Source organism: Podarcis bocagei (assembly GCF_964188305.1).
Source record: "Podarcis bocagei genome assembly, chromosome: 13".
Taxonomy (NCBI): Eukaryota; Metazoa; Chordata; class Lepidosauria; order Squamata; family Lacertidae; genus Podarcis; species Podarcis bocagei.
Window position 1 is genome coordinate 48,765,445 of NC_138138.1, and position 25,342 is coordinate 48,790,786.

Below are 25,342 nucleotides of genomic sequence, written 5' to 3' on the forward strand. Positions count from 1 at the left end.
ACGGAAACGCCGTTTACCTTCCCGCTGGAGCAGTACTTATTTCTCTACTTGCGCTTGACATGCTTTCGAACTGCTAGGTTGGCAGGAGCAGGGACCGAGCAACAGGAGCTCACCCCGTGGTAGGGATACGAACCACTCACCTTCTGATTGGCAAGTCCTAGGTTCTGTGGTTTAACCCACAGTGCCACCTGCGTCCCAAGATACACTGACATATTTGATGGGGGTTTTCTGTGCAAGCTAAAATGGTCCAACCAATGTCAGTTGCAATTTCTGTTTTTATGGTGCTGCTCTTCCTCTAGCATGGACCCAAGAAAGGAAGAGTCGCGGTCCACCCAGGAAACACTAAACTCCACCCCCCTCTGCCTTTTGGCAAGCTTCCAATCCCACGTTTTTCACTCACATTCCTACAGAACACTCATTACAGTACCCAACTCTGCAAGCAAATTGCATGTACGGGAAACAATCTGCAGCCATAAAAGGCTGCACATTTCTTCTCACCACATTTGACAATTCCCTTGTTACAGGTAGGCAAAACTAAAGTTAACCCTTCTCTGACAGCTCATATCTCATAAGAGGACAGGCATGGTCTGTAGAACACAAAATGGCATCAACCATGACTGAAATAAAATGGTTCTCCAAATACCATTGTTTTCATCCGTGAGACTATTCTCTCAACTGTTTTCTTCTGAGGGGGAAACCAGGGGACTTTGACTCCCTGAAAAAAGTGTATTGCATTTCTTTATATTTCTTCAGGTCTTGGGTTGCAGTGAACAGGAGAGAAATGTGTCTGCTTGTGTCAACATCTTGAGCCACTGCTTTATGCCTTGTTTATTACCATAAATCATGCGTACGCTCAATGAGATTTGTGTGCCAAAGGCCTTTTGCTCTTTTATCCCGAGGAATATGCAAATGGACTGACAACATCCTGTTCAAGTCCTCTATATAATCACCCTGCCCCAGCAACACCCAAAGACACACCTCAGTCTGCGTGCCTTGATGACCAGATTTCATTTAATCTATTGGAAAACAGAAGAATTGGAAATGACATTTTGGCTTCATTGTCTTTTCCTTTTAGCAGTATTTCAAGGTGATTTCTCTTCTTTCAAGTGAAGAGGACTGTTAGATTTTAGCTATTCATGGGCCTGCAGTGTAATTATAGTATTTTCACTTCCAGGTGTCCAGTCAGAAATCCAGCTCAAGGAATCTGGAGGAGATGTCAAGAGACCTGGGGAATCCCTCCGCCTCTCCTGTCAAGCCTCTGGTTTCGACTTCAGTGGCTATTGGATGAGCTGGGTGAGACAGGCTCCTGGGAAGGGCCTGGAATGGGTGGCAAGGATAGAGTATGATTCAGATAGGATTTACTACTTGGATAAAGTGAAGGGAAGATTCACCACCTCCAGAGACAATTCCAACAGCCTCCTCTATCTGCAAATGAACAACCTGAAACCAGAGGACACGGCTGTGTATTACTGTGCAAGAGAAAGAAGCGACACAGTGAGAGGAAGTGAATCTGGAGCTAAGCAAAAACCCTCCTTTGCCCACAGACGCTCTCTGAGATGTTTGTCCCCTTTAGCATGTCAGCACTCCCCCACCTGTTTGTTATTTAAGTCTATGAGGCCAAAGACATGTTTAAGGTCAGGATTTTACATGGCTTCAAGCAGCATCTTGTGGTTTGATTCTTGCTTCTATCCCTCTTTTACATGAATTATATAACACACAGGATGCTCACTGTTCATCATATTATTATTATTATTATTATTATTATTATTATTATTATTATTTTAAGTTAGGGTCTTTTTACTGCTCAGATAGGCCTAAAGAGGATGCCTTGACATGTAAATAGGAAATGTTTCTGAACATGCATATATGTGCAGTCATGACCACCATGTTTACTGACACCCCTATGTAAAAACAACTTTTATATATCTCATTTGCCTATTACAAAGACTGTATTCCCCATGCTTTGAGAAGAAGAAGGAGTTATGAGAATGTTGTATCATGTGCTCTACATTAAGATGGGATTCTTATACATATAATTTTTGTATTGTTGTTTTTTATTTAAAGCCTTTAAGAGAGGGTATTCCACAGACATTTCATTTCTTTGCTGAGCTGTGATCTACAGTGTTTCTTCATACTTAATCTAAATTTTCTTCCACTTCATTTGACCATTTCACAGTAAAATACTTTAAGTTGTAATCTTGTGAACCATCCTGAGGTTTTATGATGAAAAGTGATATATAACTATAATAAAATCATCACCATCACCCCATCATCATCATCTCTCAAACTTCAAAATGGCTACCCCTAGGATGAAAGGCATTGGAGTCCCAAAACATTTCGATGAGTTTCCCCACCCCTGCCCATAGGCATATGCTGGTGAGGAAGACTCCTTAATTCACCCAGAATTAAGCACCCAACCTCTGTGCTCCTGCTACATCCTGAGCCACACCCCTTCTGTGCTTACGACTTCTTGTCAATCAACTCCTCACCAAGCAAAATAGCAATAACAACAACAATAACAATAATAATAATAGATGCCAGTCCCTTGAACTTTCCACCACAACCAGCAGTTTTAAAGTATAAAAGAAGCTTGTATCATCTTTGCTGTGTATTTCTGTGCCCGAGAAGACACAGTGAGACAAAGCCTATTGGGCCCTGTTCAAAAAGTAGAAGGCCTGCTTCTATAAACAAATACACTGTGAAACTTTTAACAGAGATTTCTACATTGCACAGATGATGCGGAACAACATCCGAACTGCCTGTCTTTTCAATCTGTACCTTAATGCAGAAATGATTATACTGATGAAAACCTACAGAAGGGACACACAGTGTAAACAGACCAATGTGGATCAGTACAATGCTGTATCAAGTGGCTTGGCTGCAACATTTTTTTCTACCACCTAAATTCAATATGCAGTTTTGTAAACACATGATCATTTGTGTTTTGTCTGTTCACACCTCTGAGTTATGCTTAAGTTTGACTGAGAGCCTTCCTGTGCTGCCAGGGAATCCCAAGTAACATGTGGCCTTCCTGTGGGCAGGAAGTACGCAGGGCTTGTGACACACAACAGCCTGTTTCCATTTTAAGGTGGAACGGGAATATCCTAACAGCTTGTTCTATTGGCTACACTAAAGAGCTTTTTTGAAGTTTTCATTGGGGAGAGAGGATACTGTGAGAAGTGTTCTTGCCCTCTCTGTTGGGCACCATTGTGAACTGGCATTCCCCTGCGTGCCACGATCTGACTTGGGATTCTCTGGCAGCACAGGAAGGCTCTCGGCCAAACTTGCTGCCTGAGTAATTTTGCTGTCCACTTGCCTAATCAGTGAATTGGGATCAAGCATGGGCAAGCTCATTCCTCCAGTATATAATACAGACCTGTGGCTTCTTCTGCAGCCACTTTTTGTTGGATCCCCACCCACCCACTTTACATATTGCTATTGCATGTTGTTCTGCTCCACCTTGCTATGGCATAGCCAATCACCAAATTTGGGGCCAGGTTGAAATTTTCCCACTCAGTCAATCTGCTTTTTGCCATCCTCATTGTAATTGTCGCAACTTTGACAGTTTAGGCATTAAATAGGTATAGTCTTGTTCTGAAGGAAGGTTGTAGCCGCTGATTTCAAAATGGGGTATCCTGTTAAAGGAATCATGGGGAGATGCTTCTGTCCGGACGCCCAGGCAGGAGTGAGGTGCCACAACACTCCCCAGGTACAATCCAGTGGGGGGATACCCCTTGATGTAGGTCTGGGACTCCCTCATTTCTTCTTGTCCCCAAAATAAAAGTTCTTTTTGCAGGAATGGGTGGGGTATACCCTATATCTATTCCAAACTTTTGTTGCGTGCTGAGGTCCCCCCAAACCCCTACCCCAATAACTCACACATCACACATAATTTTTTCTTTAAGGTTTTTGGCATACTTTTGGCCACAACTTTATTTTCATACAAATTGAGAGTGGTTGCTTAGGCATTGGTTATGACTATCTGTCACCCCCCGCCTTGGGGGACAGCACTGACTCCCTAGTCAGTCCCGGAGGAACAAGGGACAGAGTCAGCTGGAGCTGCGTCACAGGCCCTCAGCTACTCCGCGCATGTTCCTTGAAGCTTACGCGGCCCGCACCCTGCCGTCAGGGTTTGGACGAAGGGGATGGTAAGCTTCAGAATTCCTTTAACGGAATACCCGTCAGCAGCAGCATTGGAGGGGCAGGCACAGCCAATCCATACCCCTCCACCAACCAATTTAACCAATGCCTAACCGCCACAGAGCCTTAGCTCACCGCCAAACCACTCACAAATGCAACCCTTCCTTCAATCCCAAAGCAACCATAGCCAACCAGGTGTCGTTCCCTATAGGGGAAATATTCACCCTAAAGCTGGCAGCAGCCTTGAAGGTAATCACAGGGTGCAAAATCACGGAACCACCTGAAGCAAAGCCTATTTTACTTTATTATTTTTATTTTATTTTATTATTATTTTATTTTATTTTACACTTCCTTATTAACATGCTTCCCGGCCTCTTTGGTGGTAGTTTGTCTAGGCACTGGTTCCCGACTAGCTGCACCTGACCTCAGCAGGGCAGCACTGACGACTGGGCCCCACCATATCGTCAGTACAAGTAAACAGCGTGGGGGAGCAATGAACCAGGATCAGACTCAAGCTCACCCCAAATGCTCCCAGGGACTCTTGCATGGCCCTACCCCTCGAAAGTGGTTGACAAAGCATGGCAAATCCTTGGTTTCCTTTAATGGAATATCTTTGCGCATTGGAGGGGACAGGTGCTCCAACCCCCCCTCCAGACCACCTTGAACCAAATGCCTTAAATTATTTTGAGTCCAGGGAGAGCTGCCATCAACTCAATCCAAGCCCTCTTGCATGCAGGAATGCAAACTTATGCTGGAGGAAGACAGCAAATCATTCTCGCCCAGCTGTACCACCAGCCCTGCGGGAGGACCTGCACAGGTCACACTCGACCGCACCAAAGGAAGGACGTCCTCCCAAAGCATTCCCCATCTGGACATCCAGTATATGTCCACATGGGCAGGAAGACTGAGATGGCGCCCCAGTCCAGACTTGTCAGCGCGCTTGCCAGCCCAGTGTACAATGCTGTGGCCCAAATGTGCACCGCTGCTCCTATGAGAAAAGGAAATAACAGACAAGCATCAGCACAGACATCATTGTGACACTTCCTGATATAACCCTTGTCAGCGTCAGACTTCCAATGACCCGTATTCACAATCCTGTCTACAGACAGGCCCCCAGTGTGCAGCCGTTGCAGCAGCCCTATTCGGAAGGAATGAGGCGTGTTCAGTGGTAGGCAAGCCGCAGGCCGTAATAACTGGTGCACGACGTAAGCACATTAATGCCTGGCTAACGGGAACCCATTTTCATGCACTAGGAGTGGGCCAGCCCCCAGGGGAATGAAAAGCCAATTTTTTCTGGTATCCATAACCGTGCAAGGGCCCTCCTCATCTGTAATGGGAAACCTGATTGTGGCACTCCTGCCCACTAAGTCTGTTTTAGAGTTCCCAACTCTAATGACAAGCTCCAAAGCAGATAAGGAAAAGTCCTGAAGCAATAAGCCTCCAGACTCTCAGCCCTGTGCTGGCTCCAACAACCATTTCCCCAACCCTCAGTGCCCAAAATGCAATGGAATACTGAAAGGAGTCTCGCCTTGATCTTTTACCAGCAGACAAGTTTTAACTTGTTGCAGATCCTGCATAGGTAAAATTGACCAACTTCCTGCCCACTGTCCTATGAGGTTGGGGCCTATTCCAACCTTCCAAGGTCCTGCGCATTACAAACTTTATGCAAGGGTCTCTGAAAAATAAAGCTTCAGTATAACAGACATTGCAGCGGACTGAATTCTTATAGTTATAACAGCACGCCCAATCTGCGGCAGGTGGACCAAATACTGCAGGATCTGCTCAGAGGATGGGGGCCAGTTCATCTGAATGGCCGAGGACTGCCAGCTTAAGGCTAAGAAATCCATCCAGGCCTTCCCATAAGAGCTAAAAGCAGAAGGGGAAATGGAAGCTGCTGCTCTCTGTAATTACTAATTGTTGTCAAAATGCCACAGGTGGTCTGGAAAAGTCTGGCAATAGCTGAGTCTGGAGCCCAGGATCTGAAGTGCTCCATCTGAAAATGGGATAGAGTGTCAGAGACATCATTAGAGGATCCCGTAATCAGGAGAGCAGAAAGCACAATATTAAACCTTAAGCGGTGCAGCTCAAAAGCGTGAGCGGAGGGGCGGAGACTCTGCTGGAGCATGAGGACTGCTTAGCCAAGACGCTCACCACTACCTGGTTATCAGACCAAAAGCAGATCCGATGATCACTGAACTCCTCGGGCCACATGTGAACTGCTACTACAATGGGGAAAACTCAAAAGTTAGGTCACATGATTGCCTCACCATACCGGGCTTGAGGCCATGGCTTTGCACACCAGCAGCCCCTGAAATAAAAAACCAAAGGGCAAAGATCCAGCAGCATCAGCATGAACCTGAAAAATCCCTGTGCAAGTATCCTGCCATGGCCAACTACTATTGCATACATATAGGAATTGCAACCATTGCATGAGAAAGGTAAGGGGACCTCAGGCCGCAGGCAGCTTGGCCTAGTAGGAAGGGAAGGGGCGGCCTGGGGCAACCACTCTGCATGCAAGATTAATTAAGTGACCCAGCAAGATCGGATCTGATGAAGCATCACTTGCTACAGAGGAAGTATTACAAAATAACTTCCTTCAAGGCAGACAGCTTCTCCATAGGCATGTGGTATGTTTTAGCAACGATATCCAACTGGATCCCTAAATAAAATGGGAATATGGGCAAAAAGTATTGAGGTATTGCTTGCCAGCTTCCAGCCCTGCTTGGGCAGAGGGCACCTTGTGCTGCCATCATAATACGTAAATTTACAGGGCCGACGCTGGCCAGAACTGCTAAAAAAGTCCCGACAAAACTGCCGCCGAGCCAGCTTCCTTTTCAGACACACACTGTGCAATGCAAAAACACACTCCGTGCAGTGCTCACACAATCCATGCAATGCAACTATACTCCGTGCGATGCAGCTACACACTCCGTTCAATGCAACTACATACTCAGTGCAAAAACGCACTCCGTGCAATGCAAAAACGCACTCCATGCAATGCAACTACCCTCCATGCAATGCAACTACACACTCCGTTCAATGCAACTACACACTCCGTGCAATGCAAAAACGCACTCTGTGCAATGCAAAAACGCACTCCATGCAATGCAACTACCCTCCATGCAATGCAACTACACACTCCGTTCAGTGCAACTACACACTTCATGCAATGCAACTACACACTCCGTGCAATGCAAAAACGCACTCCGTGCAATGCAACTACCCTCCATGCAATGCAACTACACACTCCGTGCACTGCACACCCCCCCTGTTCAATGCAACTACACACTCCGTGCAATGCACTCTCTGTGCAATGCAAAAAGAAAAAACCAAACCACACACACTCTGTGCAATGCCACTACACCCTCTGTGCAATGCACACACACTCTGTGCAATACACACTCTGTGCAATGCACACACACCCTCTGTGCAATGCACTCACACCCTCTGTGCAATGCACACAACCTCTGTGCAATGCAAATGCAAATCTCTCACGCAATGCAATGCAAATGCAGCCCGTGCAGCGCTGTGCCCTGCAACGCACAGAGCAAACTGCAGTGCGGGCACACAAAGGTGCTTTCTCCCACTTGCATATTGCAAACGTGGCGCCTGTTACATCCCTCGCAGTGAGGGAACCACCAAAAGGCCCTCGACACTGGACCTAAGTGTCCAGGTAGAGCAATGGGGGAGCATGCAGCTGTCCCATATAGGGACTAATCCTGCAACCTAGGCATTACCGGCACTATGCGCTGACCAGCTGAGCTATCCAGGATGATCCCTAAAGAACCAGGACAGCCTCACCCTGACCCCTGTAGAGGTCCAAGGTGATGTCTGAATCATGATCCCTGCTCCTCTTTGCCCTCCTCCTGGATTGCAGCCTTCGAAGATGCTTCCTTCTGGAAGAAGACACCTGGGGCGTCCACAAGTCATCCCCTGCAGGAGAGGCAAGCTCTTGAGGCATTTGCAAAAGCCCAGTCATAGTCCACAAAAACTAAACAATGTAAGGAACTGGTGAAATCAATGCTTCATGGACCACATGGGGACACTATTCAGGCCGGAAATGCTTCCAGGCCATCGAATTCTAGGGCAAAGCCCTAGGATCACCTGCTAGGCCAGGCATAAATGTTTCCAGTGAAATAGCAGAGTTGAGGCAGCCCACAGCTTGTCCGGGTACCCATGCTTGTCCTTTTAGAGGGAAGCACCCCTTCAAGAAACCCAAAGTTATTTTTTCACAAATGGGCCGAACTACCCAGCAACAGAATAGCCCAAAAGGAGCAGTTTGTTTTGTTTTGATATAACTGGCTAAGAGGGGGATATGAACCCTGTCTCCCAGGTCCTAGTCCTACACTTTTGTCACTAAGCCACCATGGCTCATCTCTAAAATGGCAGTCGCCACTATCAGGGCAAAACAAACTTAAAGAAAATAAACTTGTTCAGAAACAGCATAGTTCAAGAGCATATACAGAGTGCTCATAGTCATTGGAGGCACAGAGAGCCTCTGCCGCCCTCTGTCTGCCTCAGATATACATTAGCAGCAACTGAGCCTGCAAGCAGGTACATTCTTATAGAGAGGTCAGAGACTTAACAATTAACTGCTACCTGTAGCATACTTAGGCTCGGAAGTTATGCCCAGGCCGAATAGGGCTCCATGCCTCTGCTCTTGAGAATCTTAGTCTCATAGTGTCAGAGCTGCTTGAAGATCCTAGCTCACAGAGGATCACGCTAGCCAGCGATCATTAAGTAAAAGTCTTTATTGAATTACAGTTTCCATTCTCGCGCTGCTGCGCGCAAACTCTACGTCTAGTAGCTAGATCGGCGAAGCTCCGTCTGAATCTCCGCCCCTTGTGCACCAACTTAATATCCTAGCCTTGCTCCACCTTTTCCGCCTGACTGTCCTCCTCTGGGTCCCTCTACCCCCCGGGGCTTCTTCCTTCCGGGATTCTTCTGACGCTGACCCGGACCCTCCTGCCTCCTTGCGCCGGGCTTTAGGACCTGGTTCCCTTTCGGGGCTGCTTACTGCGCCGCCTTCCTCTGCATTTGAACTTGGCGCGCGCGCCCAACCTTCCACCTTCCTCTTAACCGTTTCTTCGCTCCCCGATGGAGGTGTGGCCACTCCTGACTCATGCCCTCCCTCCTGTGGTGAGCTGCCAGCGCTTCCCCCCTGGCTCCCTTCCTCTTCCCTGCTTCCTGGCGGTGACGCTGGTCCCGATTTCCAGCTGCTCCCCCCTGAGTCCCTTCTGGCTCTATCTTCCTGGGGTGCCCCCCTTGACTCCCCCCTTGCCCTGGCCACTGGTGCTCCTTTCTGTGAATCCTCTGATTCACTGGAAAGACTAGGAGATCTCGGGTCGTCGTCATCACTCATCCTTTCTTCTGCCTCCTCCCCTTCGCTCTCTGTTTCCTCCCTTGCCCGTGCCTCTGCTCCTAAACCCCTGACATCCATCCCCCCCTCGAAGCCCCCCATTCCCCCCTCCCCTCCTTCCGGTGCTGGAGCTGGGGGCTGCTGTTGCAAAGGGACGAACGTCGGATATCGGTCGCTTCCCGTGGCGGGCCTCCATCTGAAGTCTTCCGGTTCTTCCTCCCTGCTCTCGTCGACGACGGTCACCTCCGCTTCCATCTCTGTGCCGCCGTGCTCGAAACCAGGGTCGTCCCCGAAAATGTCCATGTCCGTCTCTCCCTCACTTCCTCCTGGCGGCGTTGCTCGTCCTGAGCATTCCAGCCACTTTCTGCGGAACTGCTCCTCTGGCCTATCGTCCCACCAATACGAGGGTTCTGAGGCGGATCCCGAGGGTGACCCCTCCGGGGAACGGACGTCTCGTGTCGGTTCCTCGTCCGAGTCGAACCCCCGGAACGTGCTGGCCGAAAGCGTGGGCGTGAAAAGCCAGTCGTCGAAAAAGTCTGCTGGCATAGGTCTATGTGGGAAGAGGGCATGAAACTCGTCTTTGAGCAGAGGTTCGTCTAAGGCGTAGCCCGGCACCCAGCTGTTCGCACTGGCCGGGGTGCCCTCCTTGGCGAGAAAGTATTCTACCCCCTCTTCCCCCCATCAGGAGTCCAAAATCTCCGTGACTTCGTTGATGCGCTCCTTCTGTGCCACTCCCGCGTGCCCTGTTCTGTCTCTGGCCGGACTCGGCGCCGTTCCGGGTTCCTGGAACCTGTGCGGTGCCTTGTAGGGAGTGAGCACCGATCTGTGGAATACCGGATGCATTCTGGAACCCTCCGGAAGTGCCAGTCTGAAAGCTACCGGGTTGACCTGCTCTTCGACTTGGAAGGGCCCCAGTTGCTTGTGCCCTAGTTTCTTCTTGGCCAACGACCTGGCCGGCACTGCGTGGGCTGCTAACCAAACCCAGTCTCCCACGTGGAGCTCTTCTCCAACCCTTCTGTGCTTGTCTGCTTGTACCTTGTATGCGTGCTTGGCCAGCTCCAGGTGGCGCCTCAGCTGATCGTGGACTTCCTGCAGCTCCGACGCGAACGCATCTGCTGTCTGCGGCTCCCCCTCCCCCATTCTTTCCAGTCCCGGGAAGGTTCTGGGGTGCCTCCCGTTGTTGGCGAAGAACGGCGTGACCCCCGTGGACACGTGCTTCGTGTTGTTGTAGGCGAACTCGGCAAGCGGCAGGTAATCCACCCACGTCGCAGGCTGTTGATTTGCATAACATCTCAGGTACTGCTGCATGATGGCATTGACCCGCTCCGCTTGCCCGTTGGTCTGCGGGTGTCTCGCCGACGCCAGGTTGATCTTGACGTTCAGGAAGCCCATCAGCTTCTGCCAGAAATTCGAGATGAACTGCCGCCCCCGGTCGGACAGAATAGACCGTGGCAGACCGTGAACCTTGAACACGTGGTCTATGAACAGTTTGGCGGTTTGCTCCGCCGTGGCCACCTTAGCACACGGAATGAAATGGGCCATCTTGGAAAACAGGTCCACCACCACCAGCACTGCCGTCTTGCCCCTTGAGCTGGGCAGATCCGTGACAAAGTCCAGGGCCACCCTTTCCCAAGGTTCGACCGGAGTTTGCAGCGGTTCCAACAGTCCGGCCGGCGGTTTGTGCACTGGCTTGGCCCTCTGGCAGGTGTCACACCTCGCCACGTAGTCTGCGACCTCCCCTCTCATTCCAGGCCACCAGAAATCCCTGGCTACTAATTCCACCGTCTTCTCCTTGCCAAAGTGCCCGGCCGTGGGCGCGTCGTGCAGCTGCTGCAGCACCTTGGCTCGAAGTTCGTCTCCCGGCACGTAGATGGCCCCTTTACGGATGAGCAATCCATCTCTTAGCTGGAAACCGTCGGCCGCTGCCTTGCCCCTTTGCACCTCTGCCATCTTTGCTTGTGCGAAGGAGTCCCCCTGCAACGCTCGTCGCACCGCCTCTAGGTCCACGGTCGCCGCGGCGCACGCCCACACTGTCGGTGCGAAGATGTGCATGGCGGCCGCTGGTGTTGCGTCCTCCAGATACTGTGGCTTACGGGAGAGAGCGTCTGCCATGATGTTGGTGTCCCCCGGGACATACTCTATTCGGAAGTCGAAGTTCGCAAAGAACTCAGCCCAACGTATCTGCCTCTGGTTCAGGAACTGTGCCGTGCGCCAGTGCTCTAGATTCTTGTGGTCCGTGCAAACCTGCACCGTGTGCTTGGCGCCGATCAGAAAGTGCCTCCACGCCTTGAACGCTGCGTGAATGGCCAGCAACTCCCTGTCCCATATGGTGTAGTTCTGCTCGGACTTGCTGAGCTTCCTGGAGTAAAACGCTCCCGGGCGCCACACCCCCTGCGGGTCTTTTTGCAGCAGGACCGCCCCCACGGCTCTGTCCGAAGCGTCTGTCTCCACCCTCATCGGCTTGCTGGGGTTGACATGAAGCAGCTGCTCTTCCGACGCGAAGAGACGCTTGAGTGCCTGGAAGGACTGCTCCGCCTGCTCTGTCCAAATGAACTTCTTTTTCTTGGAGCTAAGCGTGTCAGTGATGGCCGCCGTCTGCATCGCGAAGCCCTTGATAAACTTGCGATAGAAGTTCGCAAAGCCGACAAACCGTTGGACCTCCTTCCGGTTGCGTGGGCTCTTCCAATCCAACACCGCTCGAACCTTGGCGCTGTCCATGGCGAGCCCCTTGTCAGACAGCTTGTAGCCCAGAAAATCCACCTCCGGCACGTCAAATTGGCACTTCTCCAGCTTGGCGTAGAGCCTATGTTGCTTTAGCCTGCTCAGCACTTCCTTGACGTGTTTGTCATGCTCCTGCTGCGACTCCGAAAAGATCAGGATGTCATCTAAGAAACAGACGCACGTCTTGTAGAGAAGTCCCGCCAACACGTGATGCATAAATGCTTGAAAAACGTGGGAGCCATTTTGCAATCCAAAAGGCATAACTCTATATTCGTAGGTCCCCAGTGGCGTGAACATGGCTGTCTTCCACTCATCACCCTCCCGCATGCGAATGAGGTTGTACGCCCCCCGCAGGTCCAACTTGGTGAATACTCTGCCCTTCCGTACCTTTGCGAGGAGGTCGTCAATTCGGGGCATGGGGAAGTCCGATGGCCTAGTCACACTGTTCAAAATCCTGTAATCCACTACGAGTCTCTTTTGGGGCGTGTCCCGCTTCTTAACAAAGAATACGGGACTGCCCCCCACTGCCCTGGACTCCCGGATGAAGCCGCGCTGCAAATTATGATCAATGAACTCCTTGAGTTCTTGCAGTTCGTCCTCTGACATGGAATACAGTCTCCCTTTAGGCAGCGCCGCCCCCGGCAGCAGGTCAATTTTGCAGTCATATGGTCTGTGAGGGGGTAGCCTGTCTGCCTCCTTCTCGCAGAAAACTTCCAAAAATTCAGCGTACTTGTGGGGAATCGCTTGCAGCGTGCCTAGCAGCAGCTGTGACTCCTCTTCCTCTCCTTCCTGCCTGGGCACGATGCAGTGTTCAGCACAAAAGGAAGAGCCGAAGGTCAGCTGCCTCTGGTACCAAGCCATCGTTGGGCTGTGCTTGTCCAGCCAACTCATGCCCAATACAACGGGCGTGTCAGATAGTTGAGTGACGTTGAAGCTGATGATTTCCCTGTGATTCCCAAGTCGCATCACCATTGGTGGCGTCTGCTTCACCACTTGCCCCCCGAGCAGCTCCCTGCCATCCACCGTGACAACCTGCAGGGGCAGTGTGGCCGGCAGCAACTGCACAGCGTGCTTGTCGACAAAGTCCTGCCCTATAAAGTCCGCATTGCTGCCTGAGTCAATGGTGATTGGCACGTCTATGGTGATTCCAGTGGGCAGCTGGAGAGATGCTGTGAGCCTCACTACTGGTTTGGGCGGGAGGGGGTTCACGGGCTGTAAAATCTCTGGGGACTGCGTCACTAACACGTCTGGCTGGGCCCCAGTGCCTCTTCCTCCAGCCAGACTGCGTCGTTTCCCTGCTGTGGTCCTCCTTGCTGCGTTGCTGCAGTCACCATTGCTGAGGCTGCAGTGAGCTTGTGGGGCCTCTGGGGACACTCTTTTGCCATATGCCCTGGTTCCTCACAGACGTAACACTTCCTGTTCCCTCTAGGAGGCTTCGCTTTCCCTGCTGCCGGTGTTAGGGCTCTGGTTGCTGACTGAGCCCTTGCACCTCCAACCTCCATAGGTTCGGCTCCTCCTCCTGGCGGAGGCGTGGATTGCGCCCGCGCTGCTTCTCTGGGAAGGAAGGAGGGGCCCCCGGCTGGTTCGCGCCCTCCACGCCCTTCGTCCTTGCTCCACGGACGTCCTTCCAGCCGCACCCCCACTGCCAGTGCCCTCTGAACGACCTCCTGGGTGGTTCGGGGTCTCTCCCCCCTGGCGATCTCATCTTTAATCGAGTTGTGCAGCCCCTCCCAAAAGAGGTCTCTTACAGGAGCCGAATCTCTGTCCCATTCCAGGGCACTGACCAAGGCGAAAAAGCGGGCATGATACTGCCTGACGCTGGCCCTCCCTTGTCTCAGCCCATGCACCTCCTTCCGTGCAAGATCCACGTCAATACTTGATAAAAAGCACCCATCCATCGCTTTAACAAAGGCATCCGCATTCTGGAGCGCCGGATCCTTATCTCTCCATAAATTACGTAGCCATGCTTTCGCATCCCCATGCAGATGGGACATGATGAACCCCACTCTCTCTTGTTCATCTCTAAAGTCTTTATGCAGCAGTTGCAGTGCGCACAGTACGTCGGCTCTAAAGTTGGGATACTGTTGCAGGTTCCCATCGAAGTGAGAGACCAGCCCGCCTGTCCGTCTCGCCAACCCAATTCCCTCCTGCCGGGGTGTCTGCTTTGTCAGCACGTCTAACCTGACCTGGAGATCCCTGCAGGCGGCAGCTGCCTCCTCCTCTCTCTTCCTGGATGCGAGAACCTCGGCGTTCAGTTGTGCCACTGCTTTTCTGAGGTCCTCTATCTGCTGCTCAGCCGTCATGTCGTCTGCCGTTCGTGAGCTCGCTAGTAGGCACCTGTTTCTCTCCCCTCCTCGAGGCTGTAGATGCCCACAATGGAGAGACGGAGCTTACTGTCAGAGCTGCTTGAAGATCCTAGCTCACAGAGGATCACGCTAGCCAGCGATCATTAAGTAAAAGTCTTTATTGAATTACAGTTTCCATTCTCGCGCTGCTGCGCGCAAACTCTACGTCTAGTAGCTAGATCGGCGAAGCTCCGTCTGAATCTCCGCCCCTTGTGCACCAACTTAATATCCTAGCCTTGCTCCACCTTTTCCGCCTGACTGTCCTCCTCTGGGTCCCTCTACCCCCCGGGGCTTCTTCCTTCCGGGATTCTTCTGACGCTGACCCGGACCCTCCTGCCTCCTTGCGCCGGGCTTTAGGACCTGGTTCCCTTTCGGGGCTGCTTACTGCGCCGCCTTCCTCTGCATTTGAACTTGGCGCGCGCGCCCAACCTTCCACCTTCCTCTTAACCGTTTCTTCGCTCCCCGATGGAGGTGTGGCCACTCCTGACTCATGCCCTCCCTCCTGTGGTGAGCTGCCAGCGCTTCCCCCCTGGCTCCCTTCCTCTTCCCTGCTTCCTGGCGGTGACGCTGGTCCCGATTTCCAGCTGCTCCCCCCTGAGTCCCTTCTGGCTCTATCTTCCTGGGGTGCCCCCCTTGACTCCCCCCTTGCCCTGGCCACTGGTGCTCCTTTCTGTGAATCCTCTGATTCACTGGAAAGACTAGGAGATCTCGGGTCGTCGTCATCACTCATCCTTTCTTCTGCCTCCTCCCCTTCGCTCTCTGTTTCCTCCCTTGCCCGTGCCTCTGCTCCTAAACCCCTGACACATAGCAATATTAAAGGAACTCAAAATAGTGCTCCCGCCCAAGGCTAGATTAAAATTTGGCCAACAGCGCTGCACACACTCAAATAAAGCCAACCTTCGGGGGTGCTATAAACGAAAGTGATTCCAGCTAAGCTGGGAACAGCCCTGACTAGCCCCACAATTTACAACAGGAGAAATGGGGGAAACCTTTTTGCGAAAGAAAGGCAAGCCACAGATACAGGGAGAATCTTCCCACAGGGCAGGGTAAGGGGTGGGGTGGGAAATTGAACAGGAAAAAGGGGAATTAAATTATTTAAGGGACTAAAGAGGATTAAAAGAAGGGGGAAATAAAGAAATGTAAGCAGACAATGAGAAGTTTGCATCACTGTCCTCCAGACAGTCCAAGTGCTCCATGTGATCCGATGTCCACAGCGAAAGAGAAAGAGAAAGCTGTGGACCTTGCTTAAATAACCACTGATCCCACCCCTAAATTGGCAACATCAAATTTACCCCAGTAACACCATCCTCCAATCTGCTCCAGGCCTCTTGAATCTAATATTGCCTGGCAACCAAGTGGAGTTTTGTTCGGCCCCATCCACAACACATGCTCTCTTTTAGTGAGAACACGCTTTGTCAATAAAGTTGTGGCTTGATTTCACCCAAGTATTGGTTGTTGTATAATGTATTCTTGGTACTGGGGAGGATCAAAGGGAGGATGCCTTGACATGCAAACAGGGAATGTTTCTGAACGTGCATATGCACCCATATAACACTCCACCCAATGTAAACAAAGCTTTTGTATTTCTTTTTTTCATCTTACAAAGACAGGATTCTCCATGCTTTGAGAAGAGCAATAACAAGGAGCGATGAGAATGATATGTCATGTGCTCTACTATTCTACATTAAGACAGGGTTCTTATACATGTGCTATTCATGTAACCTTATTTAAAGCCTTTAAGAGAGAGCATTCCACAGTCATTTCATTTCTTCATCAATATTTTTTTATTATTTTATTTTCACATTCATTTTACATTTCTTTAGCCCACATATACACTTTTAGCTCTGCCAAGCTTGCGACCTCCCTCCTTACCTTCAGCAGGTATCCCTTGTTCTCTCCAGTCGCGTATTTTAGTTTTTTGACCTTATATCTATCTTATACATTATAAGAGTTACTTCAGTCCTGCCAGTGTCTTTATTTTTTTACAGTTATCCTTTAATTGCACAATAATTTTACTCCAGCTTTCCTGGAATCTTTGATCATCCTGATCCCGAATCCTGCCAGTCAGTTTGGCTAACTCGGCATAATTCATCATTTTCGTCTGCCACTCCGCAATGGTAGGAACTTCTTGTAATTTCCAATATTGGGCCAGAATATTCCTTGCCACTGCTGTGGCGTTCATGAATAGTCTTCGGTCCAATTTCTTAATCTCCTTCCCCATCAAACCCAGCAAAAGAGTTCTGACGAAGTGCAGACATGACTCTAGTCCCTCACTGCCGAGAGTCTTTGTTGGTGCTTTTATACTGATGGGTATGTAAATCTTCAGACAGAGCTTCCACTTTAAAGCAGTCAGCGAACCTCCCTTCCCATGCATATGTGAGACCACTTCTTGCTTAACTCTCTCAAAGAATCAGAGAAGGAAAATGATAGTTTTCCTTCAACTTGTTTTCTTTTCAGCAGCTTTAGAAGGTAAATTCATTCTTCCAGTTGAAGAAAGCTGGTACATTCTGGGTGTTAATAACATGGATCTGGTCTCTCAATATGCCTTTCTTTCTAGGTGTCCAATCGGACGTCCAGCTGGTTGAGTCTGGGGGAGATGCGAAAAGGCCTGGGGAGTCCCTCCGCCTCTCCTGCCGAGCCTCTGGATTCAACTTTGGGGGCTATGTCATGCACTGGGTGAGACAGGCTCCTGGGAAAGGCCTGGAATGGGTGGCCTACATATATCCCCAATCTAATTACATTTCCTACTTGGATAAAGTGAAGGGAAGATTCACCGTCTCCAGGGACAATTCTAACAGCTTCCTCTATCTGCAAATGAACAATCTGAAACCTGAGGACACGGCTGTTTATTACTGTGCAAGAGACACAGTGAGAGGAAGTGAATCTGGAGCCAAGCAAAAACCCTCCTTTGCCCACAGATGCTCTCTGAAATGATTCAGCTGAAGGAGACTGAAGAAACATGTAGTTCAAAGGATTTTTTGTTTGTCCCCTTTAGCATGTCAGGACTCCCCCACCTGTTTCTTATTTAAGTCTATAAGGCCCATAGACATATTTAAGGTCAGGATTTTACAGAAGTTCAAGCAGCATCTTGTGGTTTAATTCTTGCTTCTATCCCTCTTTTATATGAACTATATAACACACATGATGCTCTCTGTTCATGTTTTTTTTTTGGAAGTTAGAGTCTTTTTAAGGCTCACATGTGTGAACTTGCCTATGGTGAGGTCATATGATGTTTTCTTTATGTAATGCATATACTTTATTTAGTTGTCGTAAAGCATTTTTCATGGCCTCTGGGTGTGGAAATTTCTTCACTGGGAGAAATGTTGGAGTCGGGACACCTTCTCTCCACACACAAGTCTCTGCTTCTCCTTAGGGTCTTCCTGCAAAGCAAACATATATGGCAATTCAGATACGCATGTTTAACAAGGGCTTTTATTTATGCAATGAGCTGCCTATCAAAACACACAAACATTGTAAATATATTAGATAGATGATATATAGATAGATAGATAGATAGATAGATAGATAGATGATAGAGATAGATGATAGATAGATGATAGATGGATGATAGATAGATAGATGATAGATAGATAGATAGATAGATAGATAGATAGATAGATAGATAGATAGATAGATGATAGATAGATAGATAGATAGATGATAGATAGATAGATGATAGATAGATAGATAGAGAGAGAGATAGATAGATAGATAGATAGATAGATAGATGATAGATAGATAGAGTCTCTCTCCTTCTGCAAGTGAATTTATACAATCAAAAGAAATGCATCTGGTGAGACTGAAAGGTATAAAGCATGTTTAGTAGACAGAGGTTACAGTGAGAAGTTTGGTAAAACAAGGTTTAATGGCATTGCATTGTGAGAAACGTATGATCATTGATGATTTGTTTTAAAAACACTTTGAGTATTGAGAAACAAATTTTTTTTGTAAGGCAATTGCAAATGAATGAAAAAAAAAATCAGGGTGATCAAATGGTCTAAAGGAGAATTTGGTTTCACTGGAAGGAAAAGCCATTAATCTCTACCAAATGTCATTTTGCACATTAAGCATCTAGTCATAAAAGCAGACCTCTTCCCCCTCTTGTTTATCACAAGGGGGCAGTCATGGTGCAAAGATGAGAACACGCCCCATCTGCCAGGACTGAAATAAAATGCTGCTCGAACTACAGTTGGTGATTTCATCTGTGAAGCAATTACTTTCTCAGATGTTTCCTGGTCAACCAACCTTCTATGAGCCCCCTGAGACTTTGAGTCCCAGAGAAACTTTCAAGCAATTATCTCTGAGCTCTCAGCCCATTGGCAACAGTTTGTGGGGAAGGAATCCATGGCACAATCTTCTTTTCAACGAATATGGATGCCCTGTAAATTGAGGGCATGTGTAAACAAAATATTTGTAGTACAGCAGACCTTCCAACTGTCCTACTTTGAGCAGAACATCCCAGATCTACAGAAACCACCCTAGCTTCTCTTTAAATGTCCCATTTCCTCAGCCACCACCACAGTCAGGCCAAAGTGTCCCCCACAGCCGCTGTGAGAAGTCATGACTGCTGACGTTCTTAACGTTTTAACTACTTATTTGTGCTTTTACATTGTATTTTAATTTTGTGAAATGTTTCCAGAATTTATGATGAAGAGTGATATATAACTATAATAAATTAATAGTAATATTAATCATCATCATCATTATCTCTCTCCAATCATCACCATCATCATCATCTCTCGAACTTCAAAATGGCTACCCCTAGGATGAAAGGCGTTGGACTCCCAAACCATTTGGATGAGTTTCCCCACCCCTGTCCAAAGGCAAATGATGGTGAGGAGGACTCCTTCTTAATTCACCTAGAATTAATTAATTAATTCTGTGCTCCTGCTACATCCTGAGCTACACCCCTTCTGTGCTTATGACTTCTTGTCACTCAACCCCTCACCAAACAAAAGGGAGGTGGGGGTGGAATTGGCTCAACTCTGTCTCTTTCCTTTGCCTATGAAGGCAAATGGCCTCTTTTCAAATGTAGAGCACTTTTCTAAATATTTAGGGAAAGAAAACTTTCATATATCTCCCTCCTTGCTGAGGAAGCATTTTTTATAAAGACTCTTGATATGATTTCATGAGGGCAAAAAATAATAAAGGTGTTGCATTTGGGAGTGTGGTGGGCATTCCAGGGATGAATGAAGGGTGCCCTGGGGTGTGAATATAAAGATGGAACCTATATGTTACATTTTCTTTTATCTACTTAAAATTCATCTTCTCCAGGTTGCCATAGTAGAGCTCTATCCCAGCCCAACTTTTTCAAAAGCTGCATTTGAAATTATAATTGCATCACACCAGCATCATCTCTATAGTTGCATAGGGAAGGGAGGCAGAAATAATGATAATGATAATTATAATGATAATGATAATAATTTATTAATAAATGCCAGTCCTTTGCACTTTCCACCACAACAAGCAGTTTTAAAGTATAAAAGAAAAATCCATTCCCAGTACATTTATCTCTTCCAAACCTTGCTCCAACACCAACATCTTTGATTGAATTTTGCATTCCATCTATGCCCTCCCTCCATTAGAATTCCACTCTGTGTGCATTTGCCTGTGTGTGTTTGTGTGTGTGCAGGGGACAAAGAGGAAGCCAGCAGCAAACCCTGATGCCAAAATAGCTTTTATCTGCCTCATGTGCTCACTGGGGAGGTCTCATGTAAATACCACCAGCAAGTTGGTAGTGATTTTGGATGAATGCCCTGAATATAAACTCTTCACTTGCTTCCCAGCCCAGAGTCCCCTCTTTCCTGTATCTCTAGCACACATTTATTCATCAACATTATGGCGCTCTTGTTGCTCTTGTTTTCTTTGGTGGTGTTTTCTAAAGGTAAGGGAAGTTCTGCAATGTTTATTTAGTTCATGTGACGATTAGATGAGGAACAACCATTCATTGCCCTCTTTTCTCTTTCCAAGGGGTCTCCTCAGACATTCAGCTTGTATCAACTGGGCCAGGAATAGCGAGACCAGGAGAGAATCTCAACCTGCTATGTAAAGTCACAGGTTTCTCCATCTCTACTCGGTTGTATGAGTGGAGTTGGATCCGTCAAGCTCCTGGGAAAGGTCTGGAATGGATTGCAACAATAAGCCCTTATAGTGGAGGAAAAGCATATGCCCCTTCCCTGAAGAGCCGAGCAACCATTTCTTCAGATGCCTCAACGAATGAGGTTTCCCTCCAGCTTAACTCCCTGACAGCTGCAGACTCCGCTGTGTATTTCTGTGCCCGAATAGACACAGTGAGACAAAGCCTATTGGGCCCTCTTCAAAAAGTAGAAGTCCTGCTTCTATCAACAAATACACTGTGAAAGTTTTGACAGAGCAATTCTACATTCCACAGATGATGCGGAACAACATTCAAACTGCCTGCCTCTTCACTCTGTAACTTCACTCAGAAATGATTATACTGATGGAATCCTGCAGAAGTGACACACAATGGAAGTAGACCAATGTGGATCAGTACAGCACTGTACAGAAAGACTTTGCTGCAGCATTATTTCTACCACCTAAAATCAACATGCAGTTTTGTAAATACATGATCATTTGTGTTTTGTCTGTTCACACCTCTGAGTTATGCTTAAGGTTGCTGGGGATATACCTCAAGAAGGAATGTGGACTTTCAGAAATGGTGAAACCTCCTCCGCAGCACATAGAACCTGGGAAACCTGGGTTCCAATCCCGACTTCTCCATGAAGCTCACTAGATGATCTTGGGCCAGTCACATCCTCTCAGCCTAATCTACTTTACTGGAGTGATGTGAGGAATATATGAGGAGGGGGATATCATATATAGCACTTTGAATTCTTTGAGGGAAAATCTGGAATAAAATGCTATGAATAAATAAATTAAATTTCATGGGAATGGTGTTTATGTGCATGCATTCATACCACAGTCAAGGCAGCAAGTTTGACTGAGAGCCTTCATGTGCTGTCAGGGAATGCCAAGTCAGATCATGGCATGCAGGGGAATGCCAGTCCACAATTGTGCCGACCAGAGAGGGCGAGAACACTTCTCGCAGTATCCTCTCTCCCCAATGAAAACTTCAAACAAGCTCTTTAGTGTAGCCAAAGAACAAGCTGTGGTGTGTGGTTTGTGGTGTTTGTGTGTAGTGCCTATTGCAGAATGTTTGATGGCCCTTGGTGTAAATGAAGAAGAGAACGGAGTCACATTTAAAAAATAAATATTAGTAGATCTGATTTGGACTCTCAGATCATCAATGGAGGCCCCTTTTTCATGTTCCTCCTTTACATGATGTCTGGAGGTTGGCAAAAGGAAAAGGACCCTTTTCTGCAATGGCTCTCTGTTAGCAGAATGCTCTCCCCAGTGAAGCTCACCAAGAACCATCATTTTACATCTGTAGGCACCAGGCAAAAACTTTCCTCTATAGCCAGGCTTTTGCACTTTATCTATCCATGGTCTCCTAGAAGGTGGTGAGGTGTTTTAAATGTATTTCTCTTTCCTCCTGGTTTTAACGTATCTGTCAGGGAACTGACATCGGAGCCAGAGGCGGAGGGAAGGCTCCCAAGTGATGCTGGAGAGGGACCCAGCAGGGAGAGAGGCAGCTCATCAGCTGGGGAAGGAAATCAGCGCAACACCAGGGATAAAGGGGGGCAGATGGGGGAATCGGCGAGAGGGCTCCAGGACTCTTCGCTGGACACCAGCGGGGAGAGCACGGGTCCTCCGCTACCCACACTGGAATAGGTTTAAGGTCCTCCGCTACCCATGCTGGAATAGGTTTAAGAAACGCCCACTGATGGATTCTGCTAGCGACTGAGGCAGCCACGAAGTGAAGGGCTGTCCAGACAGGAAAGGTTTAACAAGCCAACTTAGCCAGGAGTGGCGGCAACTTGCGCACGAGCAACCCCTATATTCATCACAGCATCTATGAGGGGTATTTTGTCTCTTTGGTTGTAAGTCTCATTGGATTACTGTGGGTGAGATAAAGGAACTATCAAATTCATAATAATAACACTAATAAATGATTATAGTTTGCCTAGGGAGAGCCCCAGGTATACAGCTGCATGACTAGTTGGCTGTCTCCGTGTGAATGGGGACCTGGGAAACGGAGGTGGCAGACTATTGGTCTAAATTGTCTTAAGAGGTTTCTTTGGTCTCTGACAGCTAATAGAATGTAAATGAAGAAGAGAACGGGGTCACATTAAAAAAAATAAATATTAGTAGTTCAACCTTTATATGCCTATAGTGCCTAGTTCAAATTATATGCCTATAGTAATATTTGAGTGGAGAAAAATACTTCATATTTTAAAGTGTGACTCCACTGTCTGGTTCATCTACACCAAGGACTGGACACCCTGCAGTGCTGAACCTTGGGATCCCAAATTTCAGCAGCACCCTGTGTGATGCCTAAATTTGGCAGACCCACCTTTCATGCTCCATTCTAAATCATAGTTATGGCACCCCAAGACTCCATGTCTAGTGCAACTAAACTTGTCATGTTCCCTTGAATCCACCTCTGACCTCTGGAAATTTTGCTACTCGGAGATTGGGATGGTGTGCAACAGGATTGTCAGGCATGAGTTTGACACCAAACAAACACAGATGCCCTCTATTGCTTAAGATTGGTAAGATAACACTTGGGATTGGTAAATTAACACTTATTTTGCTAAATGCAAGAATCCCTGACAATTTCTGCTTTAAAACCTCCAACAAAGGAGAGTCTGATTTCTGAAACCTCCTAGTTAAAGTAAAATTCTAGCTTCTATCCCCTTTCTTATTATAGTCTTAGAACACATCTTCTGGTATCACTGTAGGAAAATTCATAAATCTCTATTCTATCACATATTAACCATCTTGTCACACTACAAGACATCAGAATTCCCTACCACCACAACCTCCTACTTCTCGTCTCCCCAAGGGGGCAGTCATGGTGCCGAGAACAGAAAACGCCATCAGCCATGACCAAATTAAATTGGTGCTTTAAGTACAGTTGGTGGTTTCATCTGCGAGGCTAATCATTTCATCAGACATTTCTTGTGAAGCCACATTTTAGGAGCCCCTTGAGATTTGACTCCCTGAGAGACGTTCTCACAATCTTCTCTTATGTCGCCAGCCCATGGGTAGCAGTTCATGAAGGGGGAAATCATGGCCTAATCCACTGGTGTCTGATTCTGGGTGCCCTATAGCCTGAAGACATCAAAAGAAACATAAATAGTGCCTGACCCATGGGCATGGCATATGACATTTTCTTGTGTGACTGATGGAGATTGTTCTGATTGAAAAGCATACAGTTTGCCCCCAGTTTTACCTTTGGGGATGAAAATACTTCTGTTTGCTATTTATGTGAATGAAGCACCTGGTTCATGTAGACCAGGGGTCATCAACTATTCTGGACCCATGGACATATGTGCCACCCAGAAAAAAATATCTCGTGGACAGCAAACAGAAACACCATAGTCAAAATAAAAAAATTTTCTTCCAGTAGCACCTTAAAGACCAACTAAGTTAATTCTTGGTATGAGCTTTCGTGTGCATGCACACTTCTTCAGATACCGTGTATCTGAAGAAGTGTGCATGCACACGAAAGCTCATACCAAGAACTAACTTAGTTGGTCTTTAAGGTGCTACTGGAAGAAATTTTTTTTTATTTTGACTATGGCAGACCAACACGGCTACCTATCTACTACAGAAACACCATAGTCAACCACACACCACAAACTATTATCTTGGCTACAATCAAGTGCTACCTTCACGCCTAATTTCAACGGGGGAAGTGGAATATATGGAAAGCAAGGAAGGTTGCCACACTGCCACCCTCTGATGTAAACACAGCTTTCCTATTTCCTATTTCAAACATGAGAAGGGCAGCAACAAGATTCTATGAGAATGCCTTGTCATTTTCTCCAATATTCTACCTTAAGGCAGTGTACCAATATCTAAGCTGTATATCGATAGACCCCATGGTGAAAACCATTGCTGAAAGAGCACCGGCTGCATACACCACAGCCAACTATTCTGTTGGCTAAAGTGTTTATTTATTGAAGTCTAATTTCAGCTGAAGCGGGGTTGGGAGCTGTGCTTCACAGGGAATGGCTCTGGGTGTAAACAGGTAACCAAGAGCAGGCCAGAAACAAGGGACCATGAGAGGGCCTTGTCTTTTGCTCTGATTCTTTACTTCAAGTCAGGATACCTATAAAAAAATTACAAAGAATATTTTTGCTTAATGGTTAATCTAAGCTTTTCCTTCTGCTGCTACACTTGAACGTGCCATTCCGGCACAATTCCTCCCTGCAACAATGTCAAGAAATTGTTCACCAGGAGTACATGGCATGTTCAAGGGGACTCATTCCCCCCTCAAATGTTTGTGTATTCATTTTATCCTTAAAAAGATATATATTTCCACCCTTGTTAAGAAGTACGGAAGTTGTACGTTAACGAGGAAGCAGACTTTTACAAAGACTAGATATGCCTACAGTCAAAGACTACCTGAAGTCTCTGTTGCTGCTTTTCTCCAGCTGGGTATGCAAATTTTCAGAGAGAGACACCTATTTAGGATGGTCAGAGCCCCTCACTGCACCAGTGACCCTGAATACCTGAGCCCACTTTTCATTCAGCTCTCTAGAAATAGATAAGGAAGATGATACTTTTGCTACAACTTGTTTTATTTTCTGCAGCTCTTGGAGGTAAATTCATGTGTTCTCAAATCAAGAAGCATGGGACACTCTGAGTGTAATAACATGTAGCAGTTATGCTAAAATGCTTTTCTTTC